Source organism: Phoenix dactylifera, unplaced genomic scaffold, assembly GCF_009389715.1.
Source record: "Phoenix dactylifera cultivar Barhee BC4 unplaced genomic scaffold, palm_55x_up_171113_PBpolish2nd_filt_p 000233F, whole genome shotgun sequence".
Lineage (NCBI taxonomy): Eukaryota > Viridiplantae > Streptophyta > Magnoliopsida > Arecales > Arecaceae > Phoenix > Phoenix dactylifera.
Genome location: NW_024067734.1, coordinates 656,540 through 676,175, shown reverse-complemented (window position 1 = coordinate 676,175; position 19,636 = coordinate 656,540).

Sequence of the window (19,636 nt, the reverse complement as noted above, 5' to 3'; positions counted from 1 at the left end):
AAGCATCAAGGGCTCCTACAAGTTAGGAGCCCTTGACAGCCTTCCTTCTTTGGAGCGCCGGCCACCTTCTCTCTTCTTGTCGCCCTAAGCAATTGGAGAGGGGCTGATGCCCCTCTTAGTTGGTTAGGATTAGGTGCCTCTCTCATGGTTTCATCCTAATCTAATTAGGATTAGCCAATTTTGGGTTCAACTATGCTAGTCCCAATCCAATTAGGACTTGAATGAATCATGACTCAATTGAACTCTTCAATCCTAATCCAATTAGGAGTCATGTTGATTCATTAGATTATTAATTAATTTAGACTTAAGAAATCCTAATCCAATTAGGATGTATTTAATTTTAGTCCTAATCCAATTAGGACTCTAATTGAATCCGAAGTCCTAATCCGATTAGGACTCTAGGAATCCTACTCCAAGTAGGAATTCAATTTTAATTCAAAACTCCTAATCTCATTAGGATTTTAGGAATCCTATCCCAAGTAGGAATCCCAGTCCTACTCCAACTAGGATTTCCAGTCCTAATCCAATTAGGACTCTAGGTATCCTACCCGAAGTAGGATTCTTGTTTCAAGTCCAATTAATTAATTCCCTTTGTTCCTTCTTCAACTTCTTTATCAATCAAATTGATTACTTGTGATTCTTAATCACGATTTCAACCATCGGATCGGTCAATACTTCTAGTGTGTGTGACCCCATAGGTTCTATTCTGACTGGTAGTGAGATATATTGTGATCTCTATCTCAATATCATTGAAAACTCCTTTCAATGGGTTGGAACGATTCCAACTCAACTCATTAGGGTTTATCGATCATCGAGATAATCCCTATGAGTCCCACCATCCACCAGTGACACCTAGCAGCATGTAGTGGCTACCCAGCAGAATGGAATGATGAACCTCTAGGTGCAGTTAACATGTGATACAGTCCTACTATCGTGGATCCCTACAGGACGGAGGTCATGGACAACTCGTCAAACCCCATCGTCTGTCATATGTCAAGATTTATTCGACTTGAGTTCGATAGTGGAAAACTCTTTTTCCACTTTATATTACTGCCCTGGCCAAGGTCTTAGAACTCAGTCTAACAAATCACATAGGATCACTCCTCTTCTATCAAGGTCGATAGATTCCTTATAGGTGCATACCCTACTCCTACAGTGAACTTACTGCAGCCAATCTACACTGCATGGACCCATATGGCTAGAGACCATGTATGTGTGCAGTCAAACTACAATAACCTCACTGTGAGTAGCCGAAGCACCGCAGGTCAAAGGACCAGTCACACTACTGCAACATCAAGCAAGTCACTGACGAGTGGATAGACATCCAAGTGACTTCTTGTCTTGGTCACGCTCAGTACCCTTGTTCTCTAACAAGCACCTGCACTATCACTTCAGTGTCCCTACACTGTAGACTCAAGTCTCGTCCATCCAGAAGGAAAGTGATCTGTGCACTGATCGGATCGATCACCGTCCTCGTGATGATCCATTGATCAGGAGCATTTAGAAATTAATCACCAATGATACATGGCTCAAATTCTCAACTCTTGAGAATATGTATCATCATCTTATTAATTTCTTGGACGATTCATAGACACATAAACAATATGAATGAAAAGATGCCTTTTATTTATTCAATAATAAATAGTCAAGTACAAAATTATGTCCCTAGAATCAACAATGTGTCAGCCAAATTGGCTTCTAGGGCATACATCTAACAATCTCCCACTTGCACTAAAGCCAATTGGTCATATATCTTAGGCCCATCTTCTCAAGGTGGGCTTCAGTCTTTTGCTGACTCAGCTGCTTAGTGAACGGGTCTGCCACGTTATCCGCGGAGTCTACTCTCTGCACCTCTACATATTTCTTCTCCACATAGTCGCGTATGAGGTGAAAGCGCCGCTCTATATGCTTAGACTTCTGATGAGACCTTGGCTCCTTAGCAAGAGCTATGGTGCCAATGTTATCGCAGTAAAGTGTTATGGCATCTAATGACATTACACCTAACTCTGCAATTAACTTTTAATCAGAAGGTTTCCACTGCACCCTTAGATACGGCTTAACATTCAGCTTCTAAGGTAGAATCTATAATGATCGGTTGTTTGGAACTCTTCCAATTTACTGAACCACAATTGCACATATTCTGATGTAGACTTTCTATCATCAATATGTGTGCATCCTTCTACCTTCAACTCTGATCTTCTCCCAAAGACCAAGAACATGTCCTTAGTTCTTCTCAAGTACTTAAGACTGTTCTTCACAGCTATCCAGTGCTTCTTGCCTGGATCCGACTGATATCTGCTTGTGACACTCACAGCAAGAGCTATATCAGGTTGTGCACACAACATGGCATACATGAGGCTTCCTATTGCCGATGCATAGGGAATCTTGCTCATGCGTTGAATCTCTTCAGATGTGTTGGGGCACATCTTCTTGGAGAGATGAATTCCATGTCTTAGGGGTAAGAGACCCCTCTTGGAGTTTTCCATGCTGAACCTCTTCAGCACCTCCTCTATGTACATCTTCTGTGAAAGGGCAAGCATCCTTTTAGATCTATCTCTATAGACCTTTATTCCCAAAATATAGGATGCTTCCCCAAGGTCTTTCATGGAGAATTCTTTTGACAACCAGACCTTGACCGAGGTTAGCATGGGAATATCATTCCCAATCAGGAGAATGTCATCTACGTACAGTACGAGAAAAACGACAGCACTCCCACTAACCTTTTTGTAAACACATGGTTCCTCTTCATTTTTGATGAAGTCAAACGTTTTGATTGCGTCATCGAAACGAGTGTTCCAACTCTAAGATGCTTGCTTTAGTCCATAGATGGACCTTTGCAGCTTGCAGACCTTGTGATCTCCATCACTGGAAGTGAAACCCAAATGTTGTTCCATATAGATATCTTCATCAAGATATCCATTCAGAAAAGCAGTTTCTCGGAATCGATATCAGATATCGCCTCGTTGTAGGTTTTGGGATCCTGTATGCGATCCCTATCTCCCACTAGGAACATTTCCTCGGTATCCTCTTCTAGTATACCTAAGTATCTATCAGGAGGATGGGAGACCCTACTAGATCTACGAGGTGGTTGAGGGACATCGTGTACTGGCTCTGTATGAATGGGTTCTATAGGATCCATGACTCGTTGCTTTTCAGAGACTTTCTCTTCAAGCTCAATTTTCCTCCCACTGCCTCTATCAAGGATAAACTGATTTTCCAGGAAGATGGCATGACGGCTCACAAACACATTGTGATCCTCTGAGATGGAAAAATTGTATCCTAATGACTCTTTAGGATATCCTATAAAACGAGCACTTATGGTCCTAACCTCTAACTTGTCTGCCTGTAGTCGCTTGACGTGGGCCGGACATCCCCAAATCTTGAGATGACCAAGACTTGGTTTCTTACCATGCCATATCTTATACGGTGTGGTAGGAACGGATTTAGAGGAAACTCTATTCAATAACTAAATCGCTGTGAGTAAGGCATCTTCCCAAAGGAACATAGGTAAATCAGTGAAGCTCATCATGGACCTGACCATGTCCAACAGGGTCCGATTCCTCCTCTCTGACACCCCGTTGAGTTGAGGTGTACCCGGAGGTGTCCATTGTGAGACTATGCCGTTTTCTTTGAGATAGTCCCGGAATTCCCCACTAAGGTATTCTCCTCCTCGATCTGATCGAAGAGCCTTAAGAGGTTTTCCAGTTTGTTTTTCTACTTCATTCTTGAACTCTTTGAACTTTTCAAAGGATTCAGACTTGTGTCTCATAAGATACACATACCCATACTGTGAATAATCATCGGTAAAGGTAATGAAGTAAGAATAACGTCCCCTAGCTAGCACATCGAATGGGCCACATATATCTGTATGTACTAGGATAAGTATTTCAGTGGTCCTCTCCCCATGTCCTACAAAGGGCAGTCTAGCCATTTTTTCTTGAAGACAGGACTCGCAAACTGGATATGACTCGGAAGTCAATGAGCCTAAAAGCCCATCTTTATCCATTTTGTTCATTCTGTCTTCTCCAATATGGCCAAGTCTGAGGTGCCACAAATATCTTTGGTTTATCTCATCTCTGGATCTTTTGGATCCTTTGGCATTCACTTCTTGCTCGGTAACATTCGCAGATACATCCATATGTAAATGATAGAGACTGTCAATCATAAAACCACGTGCGACTATTTTATTTCTTAAATAAATAGAACAGCAGTCTTTGTCAAATGTAAAAACATGACCTTTCTGTGCTAGACATGAAACAGAAATCAAATTTCTGCTAGCAACAGGTACATAATAGCAGTCTCTAAGTATTAAACTAAATCCAGACGGTAGTCGCAGATGGTAGGTGCCCACAGCCACAGCAGCAACTTTTGCCCCGTTGCCAACTCGAAGGGTTACCGCACCTTCCGCCAGCCTTCTACTTTCCTTTAGACTCTGCATGGTAGTGCACAGATGAGCACTAGAACCAAAATCTATAACCCAACTAGAAGTAGAAGAAACCGTTAGATTACTTTCAATTATGAGCAAGTCTATACCTTCTGAAGGTGTGTCACCTTTCTTGTTCTTCAGGCTCTCGAGGTATGAAGGACAGTTTCTCTTCCAGTGGCCTTCGACATTGCAGTGGAAACATTTTCCTTTGTCGTTAGCCTTTTTTTTTTAACTTCCTTCTTTGGCTTCTTGTCTTTCTTCTGCTTCTTAGCAGGCTTCTTTTTCTTCCAAGTAGACTTTTTCTTGGAAACAGAAGTCAACTCAGCAGCAAGAACATTGCCCCTTGAACCTTTCAAGGCTCCCTCAGCAGTTACCAACATGTTGATTAGTTCAGTCTTAGTGCATTCAATCTTATTCATGTGGTAGTTTACTATAAACTGACCAAATGAATCAGGAAGTGACTGTAGGATCAAATCCACTTGTAATTCCTTGTGCATGTCCATACCGAGCTTCTCAAGCTCCTCTAGGTCCTTGATCATGGTCAGACCGTGATCATGGACAGACTGCCCTTCGCGTCTCTTCGCTTTGAAAAGCCTCTTGGACACTTCAAAACGAGCTGAGCGACTCTGCTCACCATACAACTCTTGCAGGTGTGCCAGTATGTCCCTAGCAGTCTTCATATTTTCATGCTGGTATTGGAGTTCATTTGACATTGATGCCATCATATAGCATTTTACTCTAATGACATCATCCAACCACCTTTTATGCATCTCACGCTGAACATCAGTAGGACGTGTTGGTAGTGTGGGGATATCTGAATCGAGTATGTAGCCTATTTTCTCACAGTCCAAAACAATTTTGAGATTTCTAAGCCAGTCCTTGTAATTGGTTCCGGTCAGTCGGTTGGTCTCAAGAATACGGGTCAAAGGGTTTGAAGCTGACATTGTATCTGCAGAGAGTAAAGATTCTAGTTAGACTTTTGTACTTGATCCTAATCTGTTCTAAGGTCTTTTAGAACAAATGTAACTCCCACTATTTTCTCGAATTCCTCACACTCCCCTGGTAGGAAAACGGAAATCCCACACGACTAGGGTTTCTAGTGGGTACTGCGGTCCCACCGATTTACATGCCACCTCACCTAACAGTTATTGGTGACACATAGATTAATGAATGTACAACTCTTGTACAATGCTTCTCAAGCATGTTGTAGTGTAACTTGGTCTCTAAGCCATGAAAACCTCACCTAACAGTTATTGGTCCCATTTCTTAGTTAAGTCAGACCCACCGTATAACCGTAGGAATAAAGTCGTCATTGGGTCCTCACCTAACAGTTATTGGTGCCCAACCCCACCTTTACCCTACAACATCTCATGTCTATAGAGAGGTCCAGCCCCCCGATGCAACTTGACCACTGTGTCCAGCCGAGACAAATCAACATCAGAAAGGCCTTAGCAGCTCTACTATAGTGGAAGACCTATTGACTTAATATTGGTTAATCAGGTCTTAGTATTTGCAACTTGAGCCCTTCATAAGAGGTAATCGAACAATTGGCCAGGTAAGCAGGTGGGAGGCTCCCCTTACTCAGAGAGTAAGGTCCTAATTAAGTAACCACCTTTCATGCTTTCCTAGACACCAATTAGATCAATTAATCTAATATGACTTGCTCATGTTGGTTCACTCTCGACTTGATTGAGGAGGTTTTGATTTAGGTCTTAATTGGGTTTGCTACATCATATGTAAGCCTATCTACCCGACTCTCATTCACATCACATGCAAACGGCGCATTGCAGGCAGTTATAATCGCAGCATCAAATTAAAGCTAAACTTTAAATAGGTGATGATCATGGATTCTAATTAGGTCGTATTACAAGCACATGCACATCAATCGATCAAGTGGTCTTCAACTCTTGAATTGGTTCTAAGCCTCCTTGATTCGATCCTTGATCAACTCTTGATCCCATCGCCATCAACCGCTTAGATCACCTTTCATCTCATGCCTTTGCTTCAACTTGATCGTTGATGTACATCACATCACAGAAATACAACCAGATGTAAAATAAAAATAAAAATAAATTACATCTCCTTTTAGGAGGCACGCAGGCCTCTCAAAACATCAAATAAGATGCATGCAAGCATCTGAAAAATTACATGACATCGCAGATCACATCGCAGGTCATTACATTTGATACCAAAAGGGTTTGAATCCTATGATCATCACCGTATGCAACAATTATAATTTTCAGATCTGAAAACTAACTGATTATATCATGACATAGGTCGCTGATCATGCTAATCATGATTCTAAACTTTGTAATCCCATTAACAATGCAATTAGAATCATCTTTTTATCACATAAAAATCAGCATGCAAAAAATCAGCACCCCTGAAAAATCTGCATGCAGAATTTTTCAGCATGCATGATCATTCAATTTTCAGATCTAATAAGCCTTTAGATATTTAATTCCTACCTTAATCTACGAAGCCTAGGCTCTGATACCACTGTTGGGAACCCGCCCATGCCGCTGATATTTCAAAACAAAAATCAGATGGCAGCGGAATCGGCATGCACGGGTTCGACGTTCATCGCATGAACGTTGTTTCGAGACCTTTCGTAATTAGGTAAGAATTAAAACTTTTAAAACTATTAGGAAGATCAAATCTTTACCTTGCACGGGTAGATGATCACCGCAAATCTGAATTCGTGGTGTTGGAAGAGGGTTCGCTTGAAGCCGTTCAAACGTCCGGCCTCTACGGGTATCCACACGAAGCAGGATCCGATCCAAGCTCTCTATCTCACCGGGGTGCTAGCTCCCTTGCAGAGATAGCTTTTGATGGCTGATCTCCTCTCTTTCAATCAACCCTTGATTGCACTTGAGAGGAGGAAGAAGAAGGAGGAACTCAAGGATGAAGAACACAGCTTCTGCAGCCTTCTTTCTTTTCCTTGCGTTGGAAGAAGGATTGGAGGTAGAGGATGACGCCAACACTTGGACTTTGCTCTCCCTTTGCTTGCGGCTGAACCAAGAGAGGAGAGGGGCTGGTGGCGGCAGCAAGAGGAGGAAGAGAGCTCACACCTAGGGCGCCGGCCCTAGGTCCCTTTTTATAAGCATCAAGGGCTCCTACAAGTTAGGAGCCCTTAACAGCCTTCCTTCTTTGGAGCGCCGGCCACCTTCTCTCTTCTTGTCGCCCTAAGCAATTGGAGAGGGGCTGATGCCCCTCTTAGTTGGTTAACCTAATCCTCTTCCAAAGAGGATTAGGTGCCTCTCTCATGGTTTCATCCTAATCTAATTAGGATTAGCCAATTTTGGGTTCAACTATGCTAGTCCCAATCCAATTAGGACTTGAATGAATCATGACTCAATTGAACTCTTCAATCCTAATCCAATTAGGAGTCATGTTGATTCATTAGATTATTAATTAATTTAGACTTAAGAAATCCTAATCCAATTAGGATGTATTTAATTTTAGTCCTAATCCAATTAGGACTCTAATTGAATCCGAAGTCCTAATCCGATTAGGACTCTAGGAATCCTACTCCAAGTAGGAATCCAATTTTAATTCAAAACTCCTAATCTCATTAGGATTTTAGGAATCCTATCCCAAGTAGGAATCCCAGTCCTACTCCAACTAGGATTCCCAGTCCTAATCCAATTAGGACTCTAGGTATCCTACCCGAAGTAGGATTCTTGTTTCAAGTCCAATTAATTAATTCCCTTTGTTCCTTCTTCAACTTCTTTATCAATCAAATTGATTACTTGTGATTCTTAATCACGATTTCAACCATCGGATCGGTCAATACTTCTAGTGTGTGTGACCCCATAGGTTCTATTCTGACTGGTAGTGAGATATATTGTGATCTCTATCTCAATATCATTGAAAACTCCTTTCAATGGGTTGGAACGATTCCAACTCAACTCATTAGGGTTTATCGATCATCGAGATAATCCCTATGAGTCCCACCATCCACCAGTGACACCTAGCAGCATGTAGTGGCTACCCAGCAGAATGGAATGATGAACCTCTAGGTGCAGTTAACATGTGATACAGTCCTACTATCGTGGATCCCTACAGGACGGAGGTCATGGACAACTCGTCAAACCCCATCGTCTGTCATATGTCAAGATTTATTCGACTTGAGTTCGATAGTAGAAAACTCTTTTTCCACTTTATATTACTACCCTGGCCAAGGTCTTAGAACTCAGTCTAACAAATCACATAGGATCACTCCTCTTCTATCAAGGTCGATAGATTCCTTATAGGTGCATACCCTACTCCTACAGTGAACTTACTGCAGCCAATCTACACTGCATGGACCCATATGGCTAGAGACCATGTATGTGTGCAGTCAAACTACAATAACCTCACTGTGAGTAGCCGAAGCACCGCAGGTCAAAGGACCAGTCACACTACTGCAACATCAAGCAAGTCACTGACGAGTGGATAGACATCCAAGTGACTTCTTGTCTTGGTCACGCTCAGTACCCTTGTTCTCTAACAAGCACCTGCACTATCACTTCAGTGTCCCTACACTGTAGACTCAAGTCTCGTCCATCCAGAAGGAAAGTGATCTGTGCACTGATCGGATCGATCACCGTCCTCGTGATGATCCATTGATCAGGAGCATTTAGAAATTAATCACCAATGATACATGGCTCAAATTCTCAACTCTTGAGAATATGTATCATCATCTTATTAATTTCTTGGACGATTCATAGACACATAAACAATATGAATGAAAAGATGCCTTTTATTTATTCAATAATAAATAGTCAAGTACAAAATTATGTCCCTAGAATCAACAATGTGTCAGCCAAATTGGCTTCTAGGGCATACATCTAACATCTTTTTCATTCATGTTGTGTATGTATCCATGAATCGTCCAAAAAATGAATAAGATGATGACACATATTCTCAAGAGTTGAGAATTTGAACCATGTGTCATTGGTGATTAATTTATAAATGCTTCTGATCGATGGATCGTCACGAGGACGGTGATTGATTTGATTAGATTAGTATACAGATCGCTTTTCTTTTGGATGGACGAGTCTCGAGTCCACAGAGTAGGAACACTAGAATCATAGTGCAGGTGCTTGTTAGAGAACAAGGGTACCGACCGTGACCAATACAAGAAGTCACTTGGAAGTCTATCCACTCGTCAGTGACTTATTTGATGTTGCAATGGTATGACTGGTCCTTTGACCTGTGGTGCCTCGGCTATTCATAGTGTGGTTGTTGTAGTTTGACTGCACATATACATGGTCTCTAGCCATATGGATCCTTGTGGTGCAGATTGACTGCAATAAGTTCACTGTAGGAGTAAGGTGTGCACCTACATGAAATTTATCGACCTTGGTAGATAAGGAGTTGTCCTATGTGATTTATGAGATTAAGTTCGAAAGACCTTGACTGAAGCAGTATGTACAGTGAAAAAGGAGTTTTCTGCTCTCGAACTAAAATCGAATAAATCTTGACATATGACAGATAATGGGATTTGACGAGTTATCCATGATCTCCGTCTTGTAGGGATCCATGATAGAAGGACTGTATCATACGATAACTGCACCTAGAGGTTCATCTATTCTATTTTGCTGAGTTGCCACTACATGCTGCTAGGTGTCACTAGTGGATGGTAAGACTCACAAGAATTATTTTGATGGTCAATGATCTCTGGTGAGATGAGTTGGAATTGTTTCAACCCATTGAAATAAGTTTTCAAGGATATTATGATAGGAATCACAATATATCTCACTATCAGACAGAATAGAACCTATGAGATCACACACATTAGAAGTATTGACCAATCCGATGGTTGGATTGTGATTTGGAATCACAATAGATTATGATTATCAATTTGATTGGTAATTGCTTTAATCCACTAAGAGTTAGTGAGTTGAAGAAGAAATAATTGCAATTGGATTGCAATTTGATTAAATTAATTGGACTTAATTAAATTGGGCTTGACCTTATTAGATAAGGTTTAAGAGTCCTACCTAGCGTAGGACTCCTAGAGTCCTAATTAGATTAGGACTGTAAACTATAAGAGTCCAACTTGGAGTAGGACTTCTAGAGTCCTAATTAGATTAGGACTGAAAATCTTAATTGAAGAATCCTAATTACAATAGGACTTCTTATAAGATAAGGATGAAGAATCTTAATTGCAGAGGACTCCTTATTATATAAGAATTAAGAGTCCTAGAGCCGACAATTGAGTCATGATTAGATTAGGCTACCTAATCCTCCTTAGAGGAGGATTCACGCACAAAATAAAAAGAGGGGCATGTGCCCCTCATTATTTTTTATTTATTTTTGAAATTTTTTTTGGGGAGTGCGTGAGAGGAAGCCCTGGGGGCTTTGGGGGCAATTCTAGACCGTTGAAAGGAGAAAGAAAAAAAAAAGGGTTGTAGGCCTCATCTTTTTCTTCTCTTACGGCCGAACCCTCTTTCCCTCTTTATACTTGGGCGTGGCCTCCTCTTCTTCCCTCTCTCCTTCTTCTTCCTCTTGAGAGCAATCAAGAGTTGATTATTCAAGAGAGATTTAACCATCAAAAGTGATTTCTGCAAGGGAGCTAGCACTTCGGTGAGATCTAGGTGCTTGGATTGGTCATCTTCCTTGTGTGGATACCTGTAGAGGCCAGACGCGTGTGCGGCTTCAAGTGAGCCTTTCAAAATTACCACGATCATCAGATTTCAGTGAAGATCTACTCGCACAAGGTGAAAATATGATCTTTTTCCTCTAAAGTTTTAATCTTAATCTATTTACGAACGATTTTTAAATACGCTCATGAGATGAACAAACCGTGCATGCATCTTTCGCTGTGGTTTTAATTTTCAGTGGAATGCACAGTTTCTCAACACTTTAGACCTAAGGCTAGAGGGGATAGTTTGTTCATTAAGCTTTCACGTGTAGTTCCTTTAAACCTTATAATAAACTTAGATTTTCTTTGATCGGCCTTATCCACCTTTTTTTTTCTATTTGGTTTTCTTGTTTTTGTTCTTAAAGAGCTGATGGTAACTTCCAATCTTCCCGAATTACTTTGTGCCATCTGTTCCTTGGGGTGTTCAAAATAATAAACCAATAATTTTTTTGTCAGTAAAATCATATGTTAGTGATTTAAGTAAATATGGATTTATGTGGTAGCCATTATGGTAATGATCTAATTTGATGTGAGTCTAATTGGTTAAAGAAAGAATATAATTTTCATAATTTTACATGGTAAGAATATAATATTTTAATAGGGCAATAAGAGAGAAAATTTATGTAAAGTATTTGGACAGTTTCATGAGTGCAGTCAAGGCTAACACTATGGGGGCATTTGGTAATCCAAAAGGATCACCATGGTGATCTAACATCTCCGGTGATCCGAATGCTAGGTATCCATGAGTTTGGTTGGCCATGGTCCAGTGATTAAAAATTTCTAGGTATCCATGAGTAACTTGTTTGGTATGGTACGAGGATCCAAGATCACTGACCACATAATACTACAAATATCCCTGATATATCTTAGATGGATATTTTATGTACTCTTAATTCTCATGAATTAAAAATGTAAGTCAATATTCTAATTCCTATAATAGCTCCATAATTTTGTCACATATTCTACTTTTAGTAGCCCTTATCATATATTTATTAATCATATAAAATATATTCTAATAAAATATTAATATATTTATGAATATATTAATTATTAATATATTCTATAAAAATATATTTATTACTCCTATAAATTATTAATCTTATAAAAATATGTTATTTTTATTATAGAATTAATATTTTTATTTATACTTATAATAGATTTTTTAATACTAATAATTATTTTGATTAGGAAAATAAGGTAAATAGGAGTAATATATTAAATATTTTCATTATATAAATATAAAATATAATAATATATTTATACTATAATTTAAAATTATCCTTCAATAATAATAGGATAATAATATGATTAGTAATATATTATAATATATTATATATCATTAATATAATATATAATATTATATATATATAGATATATATAACATTGACATAATATATTGATAGTATATTGATATATCAATTTTTCTGTTAAATTGAAGGAGTATTTTTGTCTTTAACTTTCAACTTAGGATTACTGCTCTAGGGTGATCTTGGATTTTCGACCTCAAGGACGGGTATCCCATCACCGAGTTGGGCGGTGATTTGAGGAGTGGAGGTGATTTAGGATCACCGCCACGTATGATCATCGTGGTACAACCAAACACGGTGATCTCATTACCTCCATCCACATTACTCTTGATTCTGGGACGATCACCCCATACCAAACGCCGCCTATTTGTTTTTATTTAAAAGCATTGATAGTCCTCCACAACAAGCACAATGACTAGTATGTACAAGGAAAAAGTTATTTGAATTATTGCAACTCACAACCACCATCTAGACAAGCATAAACAAACACAAATGCAAATGATTAATATTATTTTAAAAAACTGAATTCCTATGAACAAATCTCAGCTAAATTGTTTTATATCTAACCAAAAAGGTCTTAAACATATTGTTGCCCAAGGTGACAAGCCAAGAGGGAGGGGGGTGAATTGGTTTCTCTTAATTTTTACTATCTTACTTATGTCAATTGATGAGTTAGTGAAATAGAACAAAGCACAATACAAACACACAGAAAGTATAGTGGTTCGGTGCTCTCCTAAGCACCTACGTCCACTCTCCAAGCGACCCCTTGGGAATTCACTATAATCCCGCGGATTACAGTTGGATTGTTTTCTGGGCTCACAATCCAAAAACCTTTACACTTTAGTTTTCCGGGATCACCAAGAACCTATGTTGGTTTTACGGGCTCACCAACGAACCTTCATAATTGGTTTTACGGGTTCACCAATAAACCTACACCGTTAGTTTTACGGGCTCACCAACAAACCTTTACAAGGTGATTAATAAAAGAAAGAAGAAACTTGAAGCTCCTAGTTGAGCAAATATAACATTTATAAGCTACAAGGAAGAGTTTAGAGAATAGTTATCGCTTGATGAGACTTCTCTCTTCTTTGTCAAGAATACTTCACTCTTCAAGGATGGATGGAGCTTTTGATATCTCTTGGAGTCTGCTCAACCACTTCCTTTTTGACTCTTGAATGAAGCACTTGGATGAAGAAGATTAGGGCACTTGTCTTTCTTGTGTAAGCTTTGATATTTTGCAAAAGTGTCTTTCCTCTGATGAATAGTGTCACTTTAAATAGTTTCCTTCATCCATTGGACAAGCCCCAATGGTTAGAATTCAAAAACTAGCCATTACTCACTGTTGGAAGGTCAAAAAGTACTTCTGCAGAACTAGCCGTTATGCTTCTGCCCGTGCTTGGGTCGACTCAACTTTTACTGGGGTCGACCCAACTTTCACTTGGGTCGACCCAACATTTACTAGGGTCAACCCTCTCAGAACCACAGAACCTTGCATTTCAGCCTTCCTTCACTTGGGTCGACTCAACATCTTTTTGGGTCGACTTAAGGTTCAGTTGGGTCGACTCAACTTCCACTTGGGTCGACCCTCTCAGGGTTTTCAGAGAACCTATTTTTGAATGTCATTGCCTTTGGGTCGACTCATGTTAACTTGGGGTCGACTCAAGTTTGGGTCGACTCAAGTTTCATTTGGGTCGACTCTCTCAGGATTTCCAGAGAACTGTTTTCTTGAGGCTTGAGGATTGGGTCGACTCATTCTTTACTTGGGTCGACCCAACTACTGTTCATCCGTGCCATTTTTGCAGAAGTGTGCCAGATGGTTTCTTGATGTGCCGGGGTCGACTCAATCAATCTTGAGGTCGAGTCAATCCACACGCAGCATCGAATCATGGGCTCTCAGCCCCTCCCCTTTCATGTATGCTGCAACTTAAGGTTAGATTCATCCATATAAACAATGAAATGCATCTTTATCTTATTATACTAATGTACTGAGAGTGACAGACTTATAAATGATGTATCGAATTAACTTGTAACATACTCTTAATTATTGTATTAATCATCAAAATACCACTATCATCCTCAATCTCTCCCTTTTTGATGATTATAAAATATAGAGTATGAGCCTATTGATACTTATTTTAAAATTAGTTTTAAAAAGGGCTCAAGTTACTGAATTTCAGCTTTTCAAATTTGAGAGTGAAGTCTCCCCCTATTTCATCCAAATGTTTCCAATCTGACCTTTTGAATTACTCCCCCTTTCTTTTATATTTCATTAAGGATGAAACTTCAAAAATTTGAGATAAAGCAGGAGTTTCAGATTATGTATCGAGGTGTGAAAGGTATGTGCCAAATTCTGAAACTCTATGTGCCAAATTCTGAAATTTGATTTAAATTATAGACTTTAACATTTTCATTGTTACAAATTGCTCCCCCTTAAATGTATATCCTTTCCTATTATAATTTTCAACTTGTTTGTCAACTTATTTCTCTTTCCTTGCTTCTCCCCCTTTTTGTTATCATCAAATAGGTGCATGAGAATATACACAATAATTAACAAACATTTTAGTTTCATTGATCAAAATGGAACATTATAGTACAATAATGCCAAAACAAAACAAATACAATGTTCCTCAATCAAGGTACAAAGTACATGATCAACACAAAATATATATGAGAACTAGATACATATCCTAGGCTCTAATCAGAATGCTAATATCAGCCTAGGGGGTATCTAATGGTTGTGATCTAGTCCTCATCCTTCTAGCATAAGTGGCGAGGGGAGGTCGAGCCTGATAGGACTGAGTCTGGCGTGGAGCTCGGTGAGCTGGATGACTCTGTGCCGAAATCTCTGACTCAGCTGCCTGGGGCACAGATGGTTCATGAACCTCTCTCTCTCTCCATAGAGCTCCTATCTGCTCTCTAAGATCACTGATCTCAGCAGTCATAATATCCAGTCTGCTCGTCAGTCCATCAGTGATAGTCCTCGCCTGAGCTGACATAAGCTCAGTCATCCTACTCCAAAACTCATCTGTGTATCCCGCCGGAACAGATGACGAAGGTCCAGCCTCTGAAGGTGCTGTAGGATGATCCGTAGGCTCCTCATCCTCAGGAATGGGGTCTCCAATCTCTGGTGCATCACCCTCTGGTGCATCATCCTGAATCCCAGCTCCAGCACGTACCCACTGCCCGTTCACCTTTTCATAACCCATGCGAATAAGGGATCGTGCAGTATATGTGTCAGTGAATAGTAGATGCCTGGAGATCTCTCCCTCTACAGATATATCATGCTGTCGGAAGATCAGGGTGAGTATCACACCATAAGGCAGGGAGACTCTGGAGTTGCATATAACCTTTCTCATCTGCCTGAGTATCATAGTCGGGAGATTCAGGGGAATGCCCTGAATAATGTGCTCCATGACAACCAGATCTCGCTCAGAAATGAGATCAAATCTTCCGCTCTTCGGAAATAAAATCTGACCTATGAAGTTGTGCAACAACCTCATTTCAGCTGAAAGAGAGCTTGCTATTACATTTTCAGAATAATCGAAGTCTTCATTCTCAAGAATCAACTGCAAGGCTCTCAACTTGTTTTCGGGCTTTTCTGGAGTTGCTCCTTCGCAGGGGAGATGAAGCAACTCACTTAAACTCTCTTCAGAAACCCTAACCCTTACTCCTCGAACTTCAGATATAAGCCCTTCCATTCCAGTTTTGAGAAAGGCATAGAACTCACGGACCAATCCTGGGTAGATCACCACATCTAGGGAGCAAAGATACTCCCATCCTTGCCTTCGGATCCATTCCCCAAACGGAACCCTTCTTGATCCAAAAACTCGTAGTGGATCCTTCTCCCCGTGGTAACTGGTCTCCCCGCAAATTTCGCAAGTTGGACTGAAGGGGAGGGAGGAGGAGGAGGCTCTACACGTGTCTCACCTTGTGGAGATACTGTAGAAGGCTCTGTAGCAGCCCTATCCGCACGGGTGATCCGTGAAACCCTCCCGGATCGCTTGGCTACGGCTCTCTTGGGTCTCATTTCTTCAAGATCTTGATGTAATCTTCTGTTTGGAGATGATTGGAGGAGATTTGAGAGTGGAAAATAGGGTTTTCGGAAGAGGACAAAGTGAAAACAGTGCCCTAGACTGCTCACGGGTCCCCCTTTTAACAGTGGGGTCCCGTCGTTGGGTCGACCCTGGATTTTTCTTGGGTCGACTCAACATTGGGTCGACCCTATTCTGGGTTGGGTCGACCCAAGTTCAGAAATCTTTCTTTCTCTTTCTTTTCCCTTTTAAAAATTTTTCTTTCTTCCAATCCTTACAAATTCTTACTGGAACAATGATACATGAGTTAGAAATCTATAGATGACTAGTTTGACTAATATTTCATGGATTTTTAGAAATGGAAGGAGAGTATCATGATACAGCTTTCTCCTTTTTATATCTCCTCAATCAAAAGGATCACATATGCCTAATTCACTCCTTAGCATGCAAAATCTATCTTCACTCAAAGATTTTGTGAATATGTCAGCTAATTGTTTCTCAGTACATACATGCTCAATACATATGTTTTCATTTTGCACATGATCTCTAATAAAATGATATCTTATTTCAATGTGTTTGGCTTTAGAGTGCTGAACCGGATTTTTAGTAAGGTTGATGGCACTAGTATTATCACACTTTATAGGAATGTTATCTAGTTTAACTCCATAGTCCTCTAGTTGTTGCTTAAGCCATAGTACTTGAGCACAACAACTGCTGGCAGCTATATATTCAGCTTCAGCCGTCGACAGTGCTACTGAATTCTGCTTTTTGCTAAACCATGATACTAAGTTATTTTCTAAAAATTGACATGTTCCACTAGTGCTCTTCTTATCTAATTTGCATCCGGCAAAATCAGCATCTGAGTAGGCAAGCAAATCTAGACAGGAGTCTCTCGAGTACCATAATCCTATGTTTGTAGTTCCTCTTAAATATCTAAGGATTCTTTTAACAGCACTTAAATGTGACTCCTTAGGATCTGATTGGTATCTAGCACATATTCCTACACTAAATACGATGTCTGGTCTACTAGCAGTAAGGTAGAGCAAGGATCCAATTAATCCTGTATAAAGCTTAATATCAATACTCTTTCCTTTCTCATCTTTGTCTAGCTTACTAGTAGGATTCATTGGAGTGTCTACTCCCTTGTGATTTTCATTCCCAAACTTCTTTAATATTTCCTTTGTATACTTAGTTTGATGAATGAAGATACCTTCTTTACTTTGTTTGATTTGTAATCCGAGAAAGAAACTTAGTTCTCCCATCAAACTCATCTCGAATTCTCCGTGTATTAAATTAGCAAACTCTTTGCAAAAATTATCATTTGTGGCACTAAAGATTATGTCATCTACATATATTTGTACCACTAGCAGATTTTCGTCTTTTCTTTTGAGAAAAAATGTTTTATCTACATTTCTCTACTAAAGTCATTATTTAGTAGAAATTTGCTTAATCGATCATACCAAGCCCTAGGTGCTTGCTTCAATCCATATAATGCCTTATGTAGTCTAAACACATGATTTAGCAATTCATGATTCTCAAAACCAGGAGGTTGCTCTACATATATTTCTTCCTCTATAAAACCGTTTAAGAATGCACTTTTTACATCCATTTGATACAATTTGAAATCCATGAAACATGCAAAAGCTAGAAGTAATCTAATAGCCTCTAATCTAGCTACGGAAGCAAATGTTTCATCAAAATCTATCCCTTCTTCTTGATTGTATTCCTTAGCTACAAGTCTAGCTTTATTTCTTATAACTACCCCATTTTCATCTAATTTATTTCTAAAGATCCATTTTGTTCCAATTACAGAGTTATGCTTTGGTCTCTCAGTTAATGTCCATACATTACTTCTTTTGAATTGATTTAATTCTTCTTGCATAGCATTTATCCAATGGGTATCTTTTTCAGCTTCTTCATAAGTCTTAGGTTCTAACTGTGAAACAAAAGCAAGATAATCATTTAAATTTCTAAGAGAGGATCGAGTTCTTACCCCTTGAGATGGATCACTAATGATTAAGTCCTTAGGGTGTCCATATGCATACCTCCATTCCTTTGGCAAGTCTTGAGATTGTGGTGGCACACGATCATTTTTCTTATCTTGAATTGGCACGTCATCAAGATTTAATTTTTCAAAGTTAATAATTCCTGCATCATCATCAAGAATATTTTCTTTCTTAGCAGACTCACTATCAGACTCATCAAATATGATATTAACTGACTCTTCGACTACAAGAGTTCTTTTATTGAACACTCTGTATGCCCTGCTAGATGTGGAGTATCCTAAGAAGATACCTTCATCTGACTTGGCATCAAATTTACTCAGATCCTCCTTGCCATTATTTAAGATGAAACATTTACATCCAAATACTCTAAGATATTTAGCGGTTGGTTTCTTATTCTTTCAAAGTTCATAAGGAGTTTTCTTGGTTATAGGTCGTATTAAAACTCGATTTAGAATATGGCAAGCAGTGCTTATAGCTTCAGCTCAAAAGTACTTTGGAAGATTTGACTCGCACAACATCGTGCGGGCCATTTCTGCCAAGGTCCTATTTTTTCTTTCAACAACCCCATTTTGTTGAGGCATTCTAGGTGCTAAAAATTGATGTGAGATACCATTTTTATTATAAAATTCTTCAAAGTGTTGATTTTCAAATTCAGTTCCATGATCACTTCGAATTGCTATTAAGGTGAGCGTCTTTTCATTTATGATATAATTATAATGTTTCAAGAATGCTGAAAATGCTTCATTCTTATGTGCCAAAAATGAAATCCATGTATATCTTGAAAAATCATCTACTATAACTAGTCCATACTTCTTCCCTCCTAGACTCGCAGTTCTAGTGGGTCCAAATAGATCCATATGTATGAGTTCAAAAGGCCTAGTTGTTGATACTATATTCTTTGATTTGAAGGATGATTTTGTTTGTTTTTCTAATGAGCATGGTCCATAAATTTTGTCCTTTTTAAAGATCAATTTTGGCACATCTTTTATTAATTCCTTCTTGACTAGTTTTGATATCAATTCCATACTAGCATGTCCTAGTCTGCGATGCCAAAGCCAACTTGTTTCATTTTTCTTTTCTTCATTGGTAATTAAACATAATCCATTTTTCTTGCCTAATTCATGAAGATCTACCATGTAGATATTTCTTTGCCTTTGTCCTATAAGTACAATGCTATTATCTTTAGGATTTGTGATTATGCATACTGATGCTTCAAATGTGACTTTAAACCCTTT